This window comes from Sphaeramia orbicularis, chromosome 16, assembly GCF_902148855.1.
Source record: "Sphaeramia orbicularis chromosome 16, fSphaOr1.1, whole genome shotgun sequence".
NCBI lineage: Eukaryota > Metazoa > Chordata > Actinopteri > Kurtiformes > Apogonidae > Sphaeramia > Sphaeramia orbicularis.
In genome coordinates, this window is record NC_043972.1 from 47,452,056 (window position 1) to 47,459,629 (window position 7,574).

Sequence of the window (7,574 nt, forward strand, 5' to 3'; positions counted from 1 at the left end):
TAAATAAGCAATTGTTTGTTTTTAAATTAGACTAGTACAGAAATCTGTGAAAACCACTTTTCATTGAAATAAGTCTTATTTATTTCTAAAGACACTTTGTTTTCCTAAAAAAAAAAAAAAAAAGTGGACTTTATTCCACCAAAGTTTTTTTTGTACTGTTAATAGAGAAATATACATTTTTGAAAAGTATTGCTTCTGATACAGCAAATGTTTTGCAGGTAACTGGAAATCTTTATTTGTGGATAAGAGCAGCTTTTGCTGTATATGCCACTGCTACTTTTTTCCTGTTGGTTCCCTGGTGGAAGATATGTTGGATCATTCAGTGGTTTGACACAGATAAAAGATAATGGAGGCAAATTTGTTTGATTACTTGAATTTATAGATACTGACAAATGTACCTCATTTAAAAGTATGAAGTAGCCACAGAGTGAGAAAAAAATCGTGAATGGGGAAAAAAGATGCATCAAAAATCATTATAATCGTTATAATATATAAGCATGTTGACACTCCCACTCATTCTAGGGGGCACACCTTGGACCTGGTCATCACTGATCATACTGCCTATAACAGTCTGCTGATGTATGACTTAGGAGTCTCCGATCACAACATCATCTCCATGGAAGTACCCTGGTCATCTCCCATCTCCAGACCCAAACACCTTATTCACTTCCACAACACCAACATCAACCCAGAAGTCATATACTCTGACCTTCAACTCCTGGCCTCTGTCAGCTGCCCCTCAGTCATCAATTCGGTGGATCACTACTACAACTCTGTTCACTGTCTCCTGGACGTCCACGCTCCGCTAAAAAGAAGAACTGTGTCTTCCTCATGTACAGCCCCCTGGTACACTAGTGAACTACACAAGCTGAAAGCTACTGGCCGTGCAACTGAGAGAAGAGCAAATTCATCCAGTCTCTCAGCACATAGGATGGTATTTAAAGAACACCAGAGGGCCTATGTTAAATCCCTCAAGGAAGCTCGATCCAAATTCTACTCTGACATCATTACTCACAATCCAGGAAACCCCAAAAATATTAATATTAATTGATATGTTAATATTAATGAAGCCAACACAGTCGCTACATTTAAGATCAGACTGGAAATGTTCCTCTTTGAAAAGGCATCAGGCTAGTTAAGAATAGACTTAACCTCACAGTTCAGTCTAAGCTGCCCTAGGAGCAATAGTGCTGGTGGAAGTACAGTGCACTGAGTCCAATCACCTGTTTATGGTATCATGAACCACTTTTCTCTCTACTTTCAATTTACAATATCTAGTTTACTTAGTCTGTTCATTACTATTCACCCAGTGTCCCTTTTGCCCACTCCCCTCTGGGGGAGTGGCTATTGTTTCAGATGTAGCCACCTGGGGCCCAATGACGATGGGACCTGAGGTGACCCATCTGTACCCTGTCCTGACCTGTGACCTCCTCCCTTACCATGACCTGTCTGGATGGACCTCCTCACCCTCATCTGACAAGGTGTACCCCCTCAGCTGTCTGCATGTGCCCCCACCCTACTGCATCCTTACAGACTGGAATTACATCAGCAATTGGATGTCCGTCAGTCCTGGTCTCATCTACAGCCTGTCCGTCCGTGGGAGTGGATTTCCCCTTTCACTGTGGTGCTCCTAAAGGTTTCTCTTTTCCCGCTGGCTTTTTTGGAGTTTTTCCTTGCTGAGAAGGAGGTTCTAAGGATGAGAGATACCCGGGACATTAATCCATTTGCTTCATCAACTGTTTACCTAACTAATTATTTCATTGTTGCTTATTTTTATATTCAACAAATTCTGTAAAGCCCTGTGAGTTGACGTTGTTGTGATACTGGGCTGTACAAATAAAACTGAATTTTGAAATTACACAGGAGGATTAGTTAGAGATTAAGGTTTTTTTTTTTTAAATTAGTCTCATTCAATGTGATTCAAACAGAGGTTACTGTATGTTCAGTGTATCTGTGGACAGAGAATCCTCTCGTATGTTCCATCTGTAACTTGTACCATAGTTGAAATTATGGGGGGTACAGGAGGGGTCTGTACCCCCAGTGAAGACCCAGACCCCCCTAAAGAGACAAAAATATTTTTTTATTTTTTTTTTTTTTTTTTTGGGGGGGGGGTGTAATTCTTCTGATTTTGTAAGAAAAAATAAAATAAAATAATACAAGTCAACTCCCATTCTTAGTGTAGGAACACTTTAATGTAAAACTATTTCAGACACCCCTACTGTGGACCCACCTAAAAGTTACTGAACCAACTTCAACTTGTTTCTTTTTTTTTTTTTAAATTTAGTTTATTTTGAATATGCAACAAAACAAAGCAATCCTGTTTAGTCCTTAGAAATAAGACAAATAGCAAGAAATCATGGAAAAAAACTTATACATAAACATGAAAACAAAGTATGACTTCATTTGCACATTCAAAAAGAAGTGGGAGGAAGTATAAGTTATTTAATTCCACCCCTTCTCCACACAACAGTCTATCCTTTAGCTTCCTATCAGCATAATATATGAAAAATCAAGTCCATTGGATCTTTTGTGAGTAATTAACCTCACTTATCATCCTCACAGACACATATATACACACCCATATTGACATACTAGAAAAGTAACTAAATAAATGCATACATAAATCTTTGAAGGCAACACAAATGAATACACAATAAAGTAAACAATAAGATAAAATAAACAACAGCAATAAAAAAAACATAACAATCAACAAACACAAAAAAACAAAGAACAAATGAAATAAAACAAGACAGAATATTAATGTTATGAATATTTATTCTTGATGGTAAATTTGGTTCGCTTGTGATGTGGATTGGTAAATGTAAGTAGGTAGCAGACATCTAACTTGTTGAAAATATATTATTTTACAACCTCATTTAAGTGTTTTGTTTGTTTATGAATACAAGCTGATGTCTTTATAAGTTCAATAACTTAAAATTGTTCTGCTGAGGCTGGTACAGTCACGTTAACATTAGCTAACTTCTTAACAAAATAAGCCAAGTCTGTATTTAAACCTCGGTGATTACATTTTTATGGCGCAAATTGATTTAAATTTTCTAAGGCAATAAACTTCCTTTATTTCCATTCTCATTATATGGTGAATAATAAAGTACAATCAGTGACAGTGTTGTGCAAGTTTGCACTTCACATGATCTAGTTCAAAGTTCAGTTCATACAAGATAAAATAAATTAATTCACATTCATAGTTCACCATTTCAAATGAGAACTAGTTAACTTTCAGTTCATTTAACATTTTTTTTTTATAAAGTGAAGAAAAAAAAGAGTATTTCTGTGCTTATCTTTACAAATAAACCCTCTTCATATCATTGCCCATCACTACTATCCCCAACTGGTGTGAATATTATTTACACCAGTTTCACTTATCACAGCTACACACACACCAGTAACCCCATATTACCAAGATATTATATGGACCTAAAACATTCAGAATCCCACAAAAAGTCTGAATTGGTTCAAGTTCTTTAGTTCTTTTAAGATTTTCATAGTTATAACATATGTATAAATATGTTATAACTATGAAAATCTTAAAATTAAAACTCTAAATAAGCCTATTTCATTAAGTAGGATGTAGGCTGTTTGTAAATTTAATTTTACTAGTAATTGGTATTGTATTTCAGTGCATTAAACTCCTGACTTTTTGGATAATAGATAATGTAGCCAACCGTTTTTCATTTTGTCACTTGTCTTGACCTTGAGTGTGTGTTATCCTCACTTATCTTACAATTTAACACTAAACGTGGTGGTGAGTGCAGCTATTCATACTGTTGTGGTAGTGGACCATGATGGAGAGGTAATTCACACTCTGTTTTGTACATGAACCAAACGTCCTCCCTCTCTTACACAGATGCATGACTTCATACCATACTAATGATGTGATTGGAAACAAGAACTAGGACATGAGACACACAAAATGTATTTACATCGGAGCAGTATTATTTAAGTAAAACTTATATTATTGGCCAGAATCACCTCTAGTATGATTAGTTTAATACTTTAATACAGTAGACCAATCTGATGTGCCACAGCAGACACAGTACAGATGTATGTATTTATCTACGGGTCTTAGCTTTAGCCACCTTAGCTTTTGTAGCCGCGGTGAGCTGCTCCTGAACACACATGTAAACTGTTCGGTCTAAATGTGACTAACTGTAGCTGTTCTGTTTTAACACTCATTATTTGCATGAAACCTACCCGTATATGCAGGTTAAAACACGGACTACCTCTGTTTTGGAAAAGCTCATTCAAACGTCTCGCAGTTAGCTTGTAGCTTTTCTCCAGATGACTCCTGTTGTTTTTGACGGGGAATCATTGCGCCTGCGCAGAGTGAAGTCTTCCTCTCGCGTTAGCTTGATGAGACGTTCCTTCTCCGCGGTGCTTCCATCTAATGGTTGTTTTTCGTCACATCAAATGTGGAACAGGCAGTCTGTATTTATCGTAAAATACTGAGAACAGATGGACACTGGAACACAGACTATAGGTGCAGTTTTATTTTCTGACAGACATAAAGTACATCCCTTTATCTTCTCATCTTTTTCTCTTGAATGTGAAATCTTAACAGTTGGATAAAAGTTTCTTATATTTACTTGACAAAACTCACTTCATTATATTAACCCTTTCATACATGAATTATGAGAACCTTAGTCATTTTTTTTCTTGAGTGTTTTTACTCCTCTTTAGGCACAAAAACAAAACAAAACAAAACAAAAAACAAACAAACAAACAAACAAAAAAACAATGCAATTATTATTATTATTTTTATGAACCTATTTTTCATGAAGTTACAAAAATGTCCACTCAGCTGAACACCATGCATTTAATTCTTGAAGCAAAGAAACATGTATTTAAAACTCATAATCAGAAAGTGATACTGTACGAAAACTATGAAATAAAAACATTTTCAATGCTGCTAATGCTGTTTTCTCACATTTTAACAGACTCTAATACTAGTTATTACTCACTTCCTGGAGATAATATGCAAAAAAAATTATTTTGTGTAAGAAAACTGTTAATTACAGTCTAATAACAATTAGCAATTGATTTATTAAAACATGTTACTGCAGATCAGGTTTATCAAGAACAGTAAAGTTACAGTAAAGGTCTGAATGTCAGTGTTTGGGATGATGCATCAGTGTCCACTGTGTTCGCTGATATAGAACTAAAACAACAAAAAAGAGAACAACTGTGGAATAACTGTCCACTGGAGTGACCGCTATGCATGAAAGGGTTAATTATATTAATTTAGATCAGTGATCAAACTAAAATAGTGTCAACCACAGTTTGAAATGTGTGTAGATGAAACAGGGACCATATTTTTCCATCTATGCTGGTTTTGGCCGTTAATAAGAGGACACTAACCACACACCACCTTCAGGAATGTCTCAGTGAGGCGCTGGTGTCATTACTATTCTTCTGGCTTTAAAATACTTTGTAGAGGAGGAGACTTGAAACCAAGACTATTATTATTTTTTATTCATTTATCTATTTATTATTATGATTATTATTGTTGTTGTTGTTGTTGTTGTTGTTGTTGTTGTTGTTGTTGTTGTTCATTTATCCATTTTTATATTGATTTAATGGAGATCCTCTGAAGTGGGGGAAGCAGGCTGGAATCCACTCCGCCGTTTCCACTCCACTCAGAGCCGGGTCTGAAAAGGCTGGATCTGCTCCGCATTTTCTATCCAGCTTGGAGCGGGTCAGTCTCGCGATGTTTCCAGCGACGTTGATGGGTTGCGACGTAGAGTCCGTTAGATCAGAGGGATGTAATGGAGTCGGATCCGGCAGGTTATGTGTAAATAAAGTTTCTCCTTGACCTTCTATGGATATAACGAGGTCTGCGTAGGAGCCCGTATTGTTTTATGGTGGATATACATGATGGAATGGAGCGAGTGTTGAGTTTGAGCAGTTGTGAGACGGAGTAGTTGAACATTGAACGCACCATTAGTCCGGAGATAGCCACAGCCAGCAGTCCCACAGGCAGGTGGAGGAGAGTCACAGCAGAGTCAAGTGTTCCACAGTCCGACTGGATAGGACAGCACAGGAGAAAACTGTCCAAGGAGGGTGAGTGAGTGAGTGAGTGAGTGGGAAACCGGCAATGGAGAAGAGAAACAGAGGCAGAGGTTAGCACTATGGCCGGAGCTGCTAGCGCTCACTGCTAGTTTTTCCCCCAAGTTTATTAATCATATTCTGGCATTACATTCAAAAGATTTCCATAGAGAAATATTATTTTCCAGACTGAGCATTTACAGCATATTTGTATAGAACAGTATATGTATCAAAAAATAAAATAAGTAACTAAAATAAAAGTCAGAGGTCTAATCAAAATTCAATAAGATAAGATAAGATAAGATATTCTATTATTGATCCCACAATGGGGAAATTCACAGTGTTGTCAGCAGCATAAAACATACATACACATACACATAAAACAAACAGTCACATAAATTTGAATAAAAAAGTGTTTAAAAGGAGAGTGCAATACATTCAGTTTTTCTCTCTCTCTGTATGTGTGTGTATATATATATATATATATATATATATATATATATATATATATATATATATATGCACTGTATATATGTGTTAGGCCTGCAACGGTACTCAAAAGTTTGGTACGTTTTCAGTTTTCAAAGCCACAGTTTGTTTCTGGTTTTTTTGGGGGTTTTTTTCCCGTTCAGCACGGGAAGAAAGAAAACCCCTCAAAATTTCTTTAATGCATTTATGAATTTTTTTTAACATTTTTCCCTCAATTTTTGGAGACAGTAGAGTATAGAAAAACAAGAGTAATATAATTCTGCTGCTATAAATCAAATAGAAAATAAAATAAACAAAATATTACTAAATGTATTTTAAACATTAGTATTGCACTTTTCCCTGAAAGGTAGTTTTGAACGAACAGCAAAAATCTAAACACAGTTCTGTCAGTTCATATTCTGCATAAAAATAACAACAAAATTTCACATGAAGTGCAACATTAAGAAGAGGACAAACTCGTATTCTCTTTTAACAAACTGAAGAGCAATACTGACAACAAAATTAACCAAATTATTTATTTTAGGACAGCTAAACTGTTTAGGTCACTATGTGTACTTGTGTCTGTGTGTGCAGGGTGCGATTTGGAGCCAGGTGGGGGGTGTGGTCCATAACTAACATAACTAATGCTGGTGTGAAACTTTACATATTTTCAACGTCCAACTCCTGGGTTCTATTCCTCTATTATACAGTGTGTGTATGTGTATGTGTGTGTGTGTGTGTCTGTGTGTGTATACATATATATATGTATGTATATATATGTATGTATATATATATATATATATATATATATATATATATATATATATATATATGTATATGTGTGTGTGTGTGTGTTGTGTGTGTGTGTGTAATAGCTCTAGCCCTCTCCAGAACTATCTCTGATAGCGATATGTTAGGACTATAGATAGTAAATGTGGCTTTCCTGTTTTTAACTTAATTCACTGTCATGCGTTGTGCTTCTGTGATTGTAAGGCAATTATATTCCAAAATGACTATCTCCAAAAATATTGGTTCTATCAACT

The 7,574-nt window shown here is 35.7% G+C and overlaps 4 protein-coding genes across 15 annotated transcripts in view; 2 read left to right on the forward strand and 2 right to left on the reverse strand.

Moving 5' to 3' along the window:
• Positions 1-7,574, forward strand: part of LOC115435617 (aldehyde dehydrogenase, mitochondrial-like) — a 534,672-nt gene that overhangs the window by 203,503 nt on the left and 323,595 nt on the right. The window lies entirely within an intron of this gene.
• LOC115435619 (zinc finger protein 664-like) overlaps positions 1-7,574 on the reverse strand; it is a 493,117-nt gene that overhangs the window by 167,944 nt on the left and 317,599 nt on the right. The gene's annotated exons all lie outside the window — the stretch shown is intronic.
• LOC115435629 (zinc finger protein 239-like) overlaps positions 1-7,574 on the forward strand; it is a 72,205-nt gene that overhangs the window by 27,222 nt on the left and 37,409 nt on the right. The gene's annotated exons all lie outside the window — the stretch shown is intronic.
• LOC115435635 (zinc finger protein 239-like) overlaps positions 1-7,574 on the reverse strand; it is a 37,463-nt gene that overhangs the window by 7,029 nt on the left and 22,860 nt on the right. For 3 of the 10 annotated variants that reach the window (XM_030158191.1, XM_030158187.1, XM_030158186.1), the window contains exon 1: positions 4,213-4,344. The exons of 1 other annotated variant lie outside the window; for it this stretch is intronic. The gene's annotated coding sequence lies outside the window, so the exon portion shown is untranslated. Of the gene's footprint in view, positions 1-1,531; positions 1,691-2,980; positions 2,983-4,097; positions 4,114-4,208; positions 4,345-7,574 lie in introns of those variants that run through there. 6 more of the 10 variants (XM_030158185.1, XM_030158184.1, XM_030158195.1 and 3 more) reach the window with 6 other exon arrangements.